Below are 10,603 nucleotides of genomic sequence, written 5' to 3'. Positions count from 1 at the left end.
CACTAAGAGGGTGAGGAAAGGAGATCCTCCCTGGCCATGACTACCTGATAGGGCCCGGATTTGGAGGAACACTGGGGGGAAGGGGAAAGGGAAAAAAAAGAAAATATTGGCTCTGCTAGGATAATTGGGCAGTCCCTAAATAGCCTCTGAGTTCTAAGCGACTTCACATTTTTGTTTGGGATAACCGAAATACCAGAATATATGCGATCTTATTTTTAGCTAATCCTTTGGAAATAGTTGAACTTCAACTAGGTCAGTGAAAGGATGAAGCGTAAATATACAACTTATGAGCATTCTGTTCAGCTTCTCAGAAGAAATAAATTGGATGAAACGGGTGATTTATTTTCCACTTTTCTAAAAGGAAAAGGAAAATAAAAAACATTGAAATCCATCTAAGCAAAATACAGATTACATTTAAGCCGTAACTGCCCCAATAATCCAGACTGGTGTGGGCCAATAGTATTCCCTTTTATATTCTCTTTTGATTTATTTAATAAAGGAGAGGCAGGAATTGTAGGAGTTAGAGCATGTTTCAGAAATATTCTAGTCAAAATCTCTAGCTTATGGGTGTTTACTAAGAATCTGGATTAACACTGAGGAGTATATGAAAGGTCTAGGCCTCACATAACTATAATAGCCTGAACATAGAGAGACTGCTCAGAAATCTAAAAATTCTTTGGCTCTGTAATAGATTTTGCCAGGACACAGGTCATTGCTAATAAGCCCCAGAGAAAAGAGAAACTCAACAGTAGGGATTTGCTAAACACTGTGGTAGGCCCTAGGAAATCTCCATCTTCTGCGTAATTGTTGTCAAGTGGGTATTTAGTGATGGAGCGCCATGTAATAAGTACTATAAGTGATAGACGCACACCATTTGGTGGGAGTTGAGATGAAAACCAATTCATTCAGCCTGAAGAAGTGAAGTCTTAAATTATGAAAACAATACGGCATGGAGATTTACCCAGGAAGACTAAGGAGAAATAGTAATTTAGAAGTGAAAAAAGCACATTCAAAGGTGTAAAAGCTTCAAAGGAGGTTATTCAAAATTCTGGGAGTCAAATAAAATAAACATTATATGTTGGTAAGGGAGATTACAAAACAGGCTGCAAATTCTTCCATCATTGTCTACATACCTGATTGCCCTGTCACTTTGCAAGAGGTAAATTCTGATTGTTTACTCATTGCATCTAGACTTAGCCATGAGACTTGAGTTGGCCAACAAGATATTATCAAATGTGACACAAGCACAGTTTGAAAAGCGCTGACAGTTTTCACATAAGAATAAAATAAGAGAGCCTACTGTAAGCATGTGCTCACATCACACCCATCGCTTGCTCACAGCCAGCACCAACTACAAGTCATGTGAGTGAAGCCAGCAGAAACCAACAAGGCCCCAGGTGATCAGCCAGGTAACTGCACCCACCTAAATGAGTCCAGGTGAAACTAGAAAAAAAAATTCTGACTCTTAGAGGGGGGAGATAAGAAATTACTATTCTCTTAAAACACAAGTTTGTGCTCTGGTGGGTTGTAGTGCCAAAGCTAACTGATGGCTGAGATGTTATAGAAGAGTGTATTAAGTTCCTAAGGGCAAAAGAAGGGGGGGCATAACTGATTCTAATTAGCCTAAAAGAAAGATCTCATTTAATAGGATATTTAACAGTTCATAGACTCTCCAGGAGAATCAGATGATTAGACTTTGGAGCCAAAAAGCCTGCAGAAACTCTCCTAGTTACAGGACTGTCTTCATTACAGGCTCCAGCCACACAAAATTGTATGTCTCACTTTGCATACTCTGCACTTGATACTACTGGTAGTATGCCTGCAACTTTTGGAGACTCATTGTAACTAGTGCCTCCCTCATCAGGATAGAGCGCGTATGCTACGTCTTCATTTGTATCACTAGCTTCCAAATTAGAGTCTTCAGTAGGTCTGTGTGATTTGCAGACTCAGAAAATATGCCCACATTCCAGTAGTGGAGTAGAGTCTGGGAGAACGAATTTGTGGCTTTGACTTTGTGGAAGAATTGACTTATAAATTAAGAAATGCCCTAAAGTAGAGTATTCAAAGGTGCTGGGAAGCCAAAGATAATTTGTGTCATTAGAGTCTGCATCTTCCTATATACACATTTCTCTATTATTTAACCATGCAAACAACAGGGACAGATAGATAGATTCCACAAATAACTTACTCTTACTCCCCCAAGGGAGATGTCCCAAGATTTCATCAATACAGCAAATAATGCCAAATCCAGGATCTTTGAATGATGTCATTATTCTTCTAGTTCTGTCATGGTAGTCTCTTGTTGCTCAATGTTCTATAAATTACAGGCCAGAGTGTAATGTTTCCTGCCTGTCTACAAAAGAGAAAAGAATTAGAAGGAAGATTTATTAGAATATTCAAATGTATACATAACACATAAAAGAACAAAAAAAAAATAAACATGTAGATACAGCAGGTGGTCCCAAGGCTGCATTTAGAATTTATAGCATTCTTCCCCCTTTATCTAAACCATATTTCCTTTGCTCTCAACCAGCTACTCGGTGGTGAGGGTTCTTTATTGAGTGATATAACCCAAACCCTTACTCCTAAGAGATCTGAGTCCAGGGGTCTTAATTGTTGATTAATTTTTACATTGGTCATAACAGTCTCACTGCTTGCCCTGTGATCCAGATATTCTCCTCCTTGCCCTCACTGTATGTCAGCCACATGAATAGAAAGTGAAAAAAGGTCTTTTTAGGGGATAAATTTAGCAGAAAATAATTAGGTAATATAGGACAAAGAGAATCCATCATCTCATCTCCATGAATTTGAGATTCTTTCCTTTAGAAACTAGATGAAGAATCAGCAAACTTTTTTCATAAAGGGAAAAATAGTAAATATTTTAGACTAAGGCACACAATCAAGAGTATAATGTGGGTACTTGTATACCAATTTAAATTGATACTATTTAAAAACACAAAAATCTATCTTAGCTCACAGGCCATTAAAAAATAAAAATAAAACACAAAAATGGGCCATTGACTAGATTTAACTCCCAAGGCTCTAATTTGCTGACCTTTAGTCTAGAATATACTAGGTATTTTGGGCATGTCAAATTACTTTAGCTTTAGTAACCAGGCCCAGATTTCAATCAGTGAACAATGTAAACAATTAATCCAACTCCCAGCTATGAGTGTGTGAACCTCTATTAGCATATTCAATCTAGTCTAAGATGAGACTCTTTTTCCTTGATCTAATACCCACAGAATCTATTCTTACACATCAGCTCTAGATTCTCATATAAAAATAGCAAAACTGAGCCATCCTTAACCTTAAACCTTGCACTTTTCAGTTTTATTTTAAAAATACCTCTCCACTCACTCAAGGGCACTGATTTTAGTTATAGATTGGAGATGCTAGGTGGTTTCTTATTCTTATTGGGAAAATTGCCTTTCCCCTTTGCTTTAGGTGAAATCATTCCAGATTCATCAAGCAAGGCAGAAATAAACTCATTAGACAGGAAAGAAATCTGTTTCCTCTTGCAAAATTGCTCTAACTATCTTATGGAAAATAAACCTATTTAGGGCCTAGTTTGCTTATCTCTGTTCCAGGAAGGCTTAAAATCTACATGGCAAACCCCAAGAATCAAAGGCCCAAATTCACTGGTGACACTCATCCCCTTGAGTCAACCCTGTTGTCACTGGGGCACACGTGTTCACAAACACCCAAACTCACCTCACCAAAGCCAAATGATGGATACTATTGCTACAGCATCTGCCTCAGCATTCTGAACCTGGATACCGCCAACTCCACCAGATGTCCCTGCTTCTTTGCGTCACTAGCTTCCAAGTCATAGGCTTCAGCCAGTAGTCAGATTGCAAAGTCTGGGGTATATCTTGAGTATCTTCAGTTATAAAAATTAATAAATTATATAAAAATAATTTTTGTTTATATTCATTATATATTCATTATATATTATATTTATTTATATTTATATTTATTATATATAATATATAAAATATATCATAATGGTACATATAAAATATATAAAAATATGTACTAATATATAAAAATAATTATACATATACTATTTTAACATATTATATTAAAATATAAATAACATGGTAAATAGGAATCATATATATGATTATATAAAATATTAATTATTCATATAATACATAAAACAAAATATGTTATATATTATATAATATGTTCATATTTAAATGCTTATATATTTAAAATTTATATGTTATATATTTAATATATTATATATGCTTATATAGAATATATCATATTTTATTTTTAGTATTATATTAATAATATTTATATAATTATATATGATTGTATATATTTATTATTATTTATATTTATGTAAATTTACATTATTTATATAAATATTAAACAAGCTATTTTCTGGCTTCTACTCTAAGGAGCTATAAACTTAGGCTGCTTAGTGGTGCTGGGAAGGTACATAAAATAGCTAAGTTTCAAACATGTGAAGTGACTTTCTCATGAGCATTGAGCGAAGAAGTGGAAGGCCCAACATTCTAAAGAGCGATTACCTGAGCTCCAACTACTCACCACCGTACAGTGGCCACGCTGTATGGATAGCAATCAAATTTAAAGGTGTAGAAAAAATTACTGGGATGCTGCATGAGAGTAAGACAAGAAGGCAACTCAGGGTGCCTGGGTGGCTCGGGCTCAGTCAGTTAAGCATTGACTCTTGACTTCAGTTCAAGTCATGTTCTCACAGGTTATGAGTTCAAGCCCCACACTGGGGCTAAAAACAAGGAACCTGCTTGCGATTCTCTCTGTCTCTCTCTGTCCCTCCTCCACTAGCACTCCCTATCAAAATAAATAAAAAAGCTTTAAAAAAATGACAAGAAGGCAACCAATAATGAATCATTAGCAAGTCGATATTTCATGTGTGGGAGAAGAGACACACCCAAAGGAGACAGACAAGGATCAGAGAGTTAAAAAAAGAAAATTAAGAGAGAATGAGTGTCAACGGTGTTGAACTAAGGGAGAGACACAAAGAAAAAGTCTGAGAGATGTGTTAACCTTATTTCAGAAGTAAAATATATTCTCTGTAGTTGGCAATTAGGGTGATATTAGCAAACTCCACCAGAAAGTAAAAGATGTGAAGCCAAACTGCAGTTGGTGGGGAAGAGAATGTAAAATGAATAAATATGAAACGAGTCAAATACTGCCTCTTTCTCTGTCAGAGGGTAAAGTAAGAATAAAGAACAATATCTAGATGATAAGGGAGCATAAAGCAGGCTGATGAGCCACAAACACCTGCCCCACCCCGTGGAATTTGTGTGACATTTTTCAGGCATTCCTGGCTGTCCAAGGACAAAGGAGAGGACAGAAAACAAATGGTTAAACTGATAGAGTCTCCATCAGTTTACAAGTTTCTTAGTAATTTTACAAGAAAAAGACAATCTTATCAATAGCCTAATCTCCATGAACTCCTTATTATCTTAATGATAATGTTTTGCCAGAGAGAAAAAGACCCTTGACTTGATAATAGCTGGGTCTCTAGTAATCTATAAATACTCTTTAGCATATGGGAATTCCTTTAAGAAACTGCCTCTTGGCTTTACCTCCCCCAGCTCCACAGAACATAAGTAGTCCTTCTTCACAACACCAGTGAAACTCTTTCTGCCCATGGGTCTTTCCCTGTGCCTTAACAAAATCACCTTTTTGCACCAAAGATGTCTTCGAGAATTCTTTCTTGGCTGTTGGTTCCAAATCCCACCATCATCCCAAAACTCCATGAAACTCCATTCTCTAGATAATTTCCTAGAAATTCCAGCAAGGGTTCTTTGCTTAGAATATAGAAGAGTTTAATTGTTGATGTTATTTTCTTTGTGAAGAAGACAAAGTGGCCCTCTCAGATTTCTGAGGCAGGAATGGAGTGGAGAGGGATCTTAAAGAATGACTTGGAATTTGCAATAGATACTCCAAGAACAATCAACAGTGTGATAAACAGAGCTGTGACCAGGTTTTTGTCATCTGTACTGAGATTTCAGCTAAGGCTTGCATCTATGAGTCTCAAGATGCTTTCAGAAGTCCTATAAACTCAAAGGTAATGGCCATAAGGGTAAAGGAGTTGCAGTTATGGTAAGAATGTAGCATAAAAATAAGGAAGTGAAGCACTTCAGAAGGGTCTTCTAAGTAGTAGACCAAGAATTTATGCTGGATTTGTAAAAAAGTGATCTGACAAAGTTTCTAAATAATATGAGGAGTTCATGAGACTGAAAGTTTCTATGCAAAAATGTCCTGTGTATAAATGAGCACTTTCAATCAAAATAGCAATTGAAGAGAACAGAGTGAAGAGTATGTGAGGAAAAGAAGAAAATGACGGAGTGGAGGAAACAGAAGAAGACCAATCAGACTGAAGCTGAGAGTTTAAAGTAGCTCATTTAAAACAGATGCTGGAAGCAAGTAGCCTCCCAAGATCCTTTCCCTTAGCAGTGACATTTGTTCCAGACTCTCACATTACGCAAACACTTTCTTCAAGATCAATGACTTAATAAAAAAGAAATAAATTATTTTCTAACTTCTCTAATAAAGACAGAGCTTAGATAAACATTTATCTAGGTGTTATGCTTTCTGTAGACAGCAAAATAGATTCGATGATGTAACATCCCAACACCCAGATGGAAAAGAGACCACGTTATTATTATGTATCACAAAACATACTTTTGTTACTTCTAAAGATATATAAGATATTACAGTATGAAAGTAAAACATTCAAAATCATTCACTCAATATTTATTAAATCTTTTCTTTTTTTAAACTTTTTTTAAGTTTACTTATTTTGAGAGACAGGGAGAGTGGAGAATAGGCAGAAAGGGAGGGAGGGAGAGAATTCCTGGAAGGCTCCATGCTGTTAGCGGAGAGCTTGATGTGGGGCTCAAACTCACAAACCATGAAATGATGATCTGAGCCGAAACCAAGAGTCAGATGCTTAAATGACTGAGCCTCCCAGGGACCCCTAAACCTTTTCTAAAAATGTTTAAGTTTATTTATTCACTTCATGAGAGACAGAGAGAGTGAGCAGGGGAGGGACAGGGAAAGAGAAGGAGAGAAAGAATCCCAAGCAAGCTCCAAACTGTCAGCCTGGAGCCCAATGCATGGCTCCAATTCACAAAACATGAGATCATGACCTGATCTGAAACAAAGAGTTGAATGCTTGACCGACTGAGCCACCCAAGCACCCTCAAAACCTTTTCTAAGCATTTAGAATATAATTATGAATATGAACAAAAATATATTTCCATTCCTCTGCAGCTTACAGACTAGCAGGGAGACCTCAGTGACTAAACAATGGCATAAATATAATCACACACTTTAGTAAGTGTCATGATGTGAAAATAGGGAGTGCTATAAGATCGCACACTAGAGGAGAATCTAAACAAGTCTAGGGTCAGCAAAGTCTATGGTGGCAGTGATGCTTGATGAGTTCAAGAGAGCAAGAATAAAGAGGTGTCAGAAAAACAATGTGAAGTCTAGGTTGAAGACAGAAAGGATCCTTGTGAATTCTAGGAACCAAAAGAAGTACAAGGGGGTAAAGTATAAGATGAAAAGCAATTTGTGATAAACTAGTCAGGAGAAGGATGACCAGATCACATAAGTAAACAGGTCTTAGAACACAAAATTGGAAAGAAAAAAATTTCCCCAAAAAAGTTACCAATCCATGAGTGGTTTTGAGCAGAGGAAGGACATAATCAGGTTTTTTAAATTAATAAATCAGTTTCTATTAAATGCATTAAAAAAGAGAGAATAGAGGTCATTTCAATGTGGAGTTTGTGGGTTGGGCCAAGGTGATAGTCTTGCAGTTGAGAGAAGTGGAAGACTTAAGAGATGTGTAAGCATATGGATTAGAAATTCCAGGTAAGGAGGAAGGAATTCACAATGGTAGTCTGTCCCCATTTCTAATTTGCACAAGTGGATAGATGCTGATAACAAGTACTGAGATGTGAAATCTTAGAGGATGACCAAGTTTCAGGAAAAAAAAATCAGGATTTTAAGGTATGTTGAGTTTGAATTGCCTAAAAATGAGATATATGGAAAACAATTGACTTCAGTAGACTTCAAGAAGATTCGGGCTGGAGGTGCACATTTGGGAGTCATTTGTTGTACAATACAGACATGATGCTATGAGCATAGATGTGATGTACCTATGGAGAGGGAAAAAAGAGTGAAAAAAAAAAAACAGAAAAGGGCCAGAAGACATCTTAAAAAGACAATACCTAAAGGTCAGAGTAGAAAGGAAGACACCTTCTCAAAAGGATACTGAAAGGAGGCATCCTGTGAGATAAACAAAAGCAGAATTATTTATCAATGACAATGATGAAAGAGAAGATTTCTAAGAAGAGGTGCTTGAGATTTTCAAATGCTACTTGGAGGTCAAGTAAGATACACTGAAAAATGTTCAATGGGTTCATTGACATGGATTCCCAAGGGTTCTTAAAGCCATTATTTTCATGAAGTGTTAGAGCAGAAGTAAGAATTGAAGTCTATAGTGTGGGGACCAAAAAAGAGAAAAAGAAGGGTTGGAGGAAGACATTTTTTCTTTCTTTTTTTTTTTTTCTTTTTTTTTTTTTTTTTTTTGAGAAAGTGAGCAAGGAAGGCCAGAGGAAAAAAGATGGAATGTGCTTGGCCTATCCGAGAGAAGTCTCATCCAGTTATGTTTTTAAAATCTATACAATTAAAAAATAAAATTTAATAGAGCATTTAAAATTGGATGATTTCACATAAAAATCCAGCTGTCCTTGAAATGTCCACTAATCTGACTACACAGATTTATATTACTGCTTCTCATTTTCCAAAAGAGAAACAGTTTGGAGAATTTAAATGACTTACCCAATATCACAGCTAGGAAGGGGTGAGGTTGGCCTAAAATCCATGACTGGCGATTTCAACTGTAATTCCTTTCTGTTTCCCATGAAGATTTCAAGTTTACAAGTGCACATTCCAGTGCAATTCTGGTGTGATCAGAGGCACCCATTTCAGACTTTTCTTGATTTGACCCTGACCTGGAACCAATTTGTACCCTTAGATGTGCAGAGTGAAATCAGAGCCCTATAGTCCATGGTTCTCTCCCCCAACTTCTGCAACTTTGGGGACTAAAAGAATGTTCCCATTTGACATGGTCCAAAGAATGCCATGAGGATCCCTGGAGATATTTCTCCCAGGATCAATGACTGCTTATACACTGTCAGTCATGACTCTCTAAATGATGAGAGTCAGAAATAGTCAAGAATCCAACAAGAAATAAAGTACTTGGCCAGGTTCACATTTTATACTCATGATGGCTGCCTTCCAAATGTCTAGTCTCTGAGATGGAAAGATCTTTCCTTAATTCTGGTATGGTTCTCAGTTTAGGGGGAGCTACTGTTCCAGAGATCAATAAAACTCAACATGAAAACTATTCTATCTGCGTTTGTTAGGGAAGCTCTTAGCTACTCAATTGTTTTTGGGGGGGATATTAGTTGTTGTTTTATTCAAAGAACCTACATTTTACTCTGACTGTGTGATTCTTACTGGCTACAAAGTAAATATATAATTAATGTAATTGGTTATAAAATTAAATGTTTCTTTTCCTAAGCAACAGAACCTATTTTTTAAAAACTTGCTGAGAATTTTTTTCTTCCACATTTTTATCTAAATTCTAATGAGTTTACATACAGTGCAATATTGGTTTCAGAGGTAGAATTCAGTAATTCATTAGTTATATACAACACCAAGTGCTCATGATAACAAGTGTCCTCCTTAATACCCATCACCCATCTAGCCCACCCCCCACCCATTCCCTCCATCAATCCTGAGTTTGTTCTCTATCTTTAAGAGTCTCTCGTGGTTTGTTTCCCTCTCTCTTCTCTCCCCCTTCCAATGCCATCTGTCCATCTGTTGTTTCTTAAATTCCACATAGGAGTGACATCGTGTGGTACTTGTTTGTCTTTGACTGACTGACTTTGCTTAGCATAATACACTGTAGCTCCATTCATGTCCTTGCAAATGGACAAAAGGAAGAATTTTTTTAAATTTTTTTAATGTTTTATTTATTTTTGAGACAGAGCATGAAAGGGGGAGGGGCAGAGAGAGAAGGAGACACAGAACCGGAAGCAGGCTCCATGCTCTGAGCTAGCTGTCTGCACAGAGCCTGACGTGGGGCTCAAACCCACGAACGTGAGATCTGACCTGAGCCAAAGTCAGAGGCCTAACTGACTGAGCCACCCAGGCGCCCCAAGGAAGAATTCTTAAATGGCTGTGTTTTTCAGAATTAGTTGGGTGCTTCTTTATTTTCTTCCTTCTTTCCCACCATTCTCTCACTTAAGTCTGGAAGATATAAGAAAAATATTACCTAGACTTTTATTTGTAGGACCTGAGGAAACATCCTGGAAATGATAAATACTTATTAAGAAGGTAGTCAGTTTGAATTTCTGTCATCTTAAAGAGAATTTAAATCAAATGGTTTAAATTAATAGAAATATATTTAACCAGAAATAAATAAATCCAAAATAAATAAAGAGAAACCACATTATTTTATCTTGAAAGCAAGAGAGAATGTATATTAGGTTTTCATCCTTCTCAGAAATATCTAAGTATTATT

General features: G+C 36.5%; 1 long non-coding RNA gene across 1 annotated transcript; it reads right to left on the bottom strand.

Annotated features, from left to right (window-relative positions):
* Positions 1 to 282: 282 nt before the first annotated feature.
* Positions 283 to 10,354, bottom strand: LOC115301264. The gene is made up of 4 exons (XR_003913054.1): positions 10,192 to 10,354; positions 3,715 to 3,883; positions 2,189 to 2,353; positions 283 to 354 (listed from the first exon to the last, which is right to left on the bottom strand). It is a non-coding gene; the product is annotated as an uncharacterized LOC115301264 (long non-coding RNA).
* Between the last annotated feature and the right edge of the window lie 249 nt (positions 10,355 to 10,603).

Source organism: Suricata suricatta, chromosome 1 (assembly GCF_006229205.1).
Source record: "Suricata suricatta isolate VVHF042 chromosome 1, meerkat_22Aug2017_6uvM2_HiC, whole genome shotgun sequence".
Taxonomy (NCBI): domain Eukaryota; kingdom Metazoa; phylum Chordata; class Mammalia; order Carnivora; family Herpestidae; genus Suricata; species Suricata suricatta.
The sequence above is the reverse complement of the archived record's forward strand: the minus strand, read 5'-3'. Positions and strand labels throughout refer to the sequence as shown.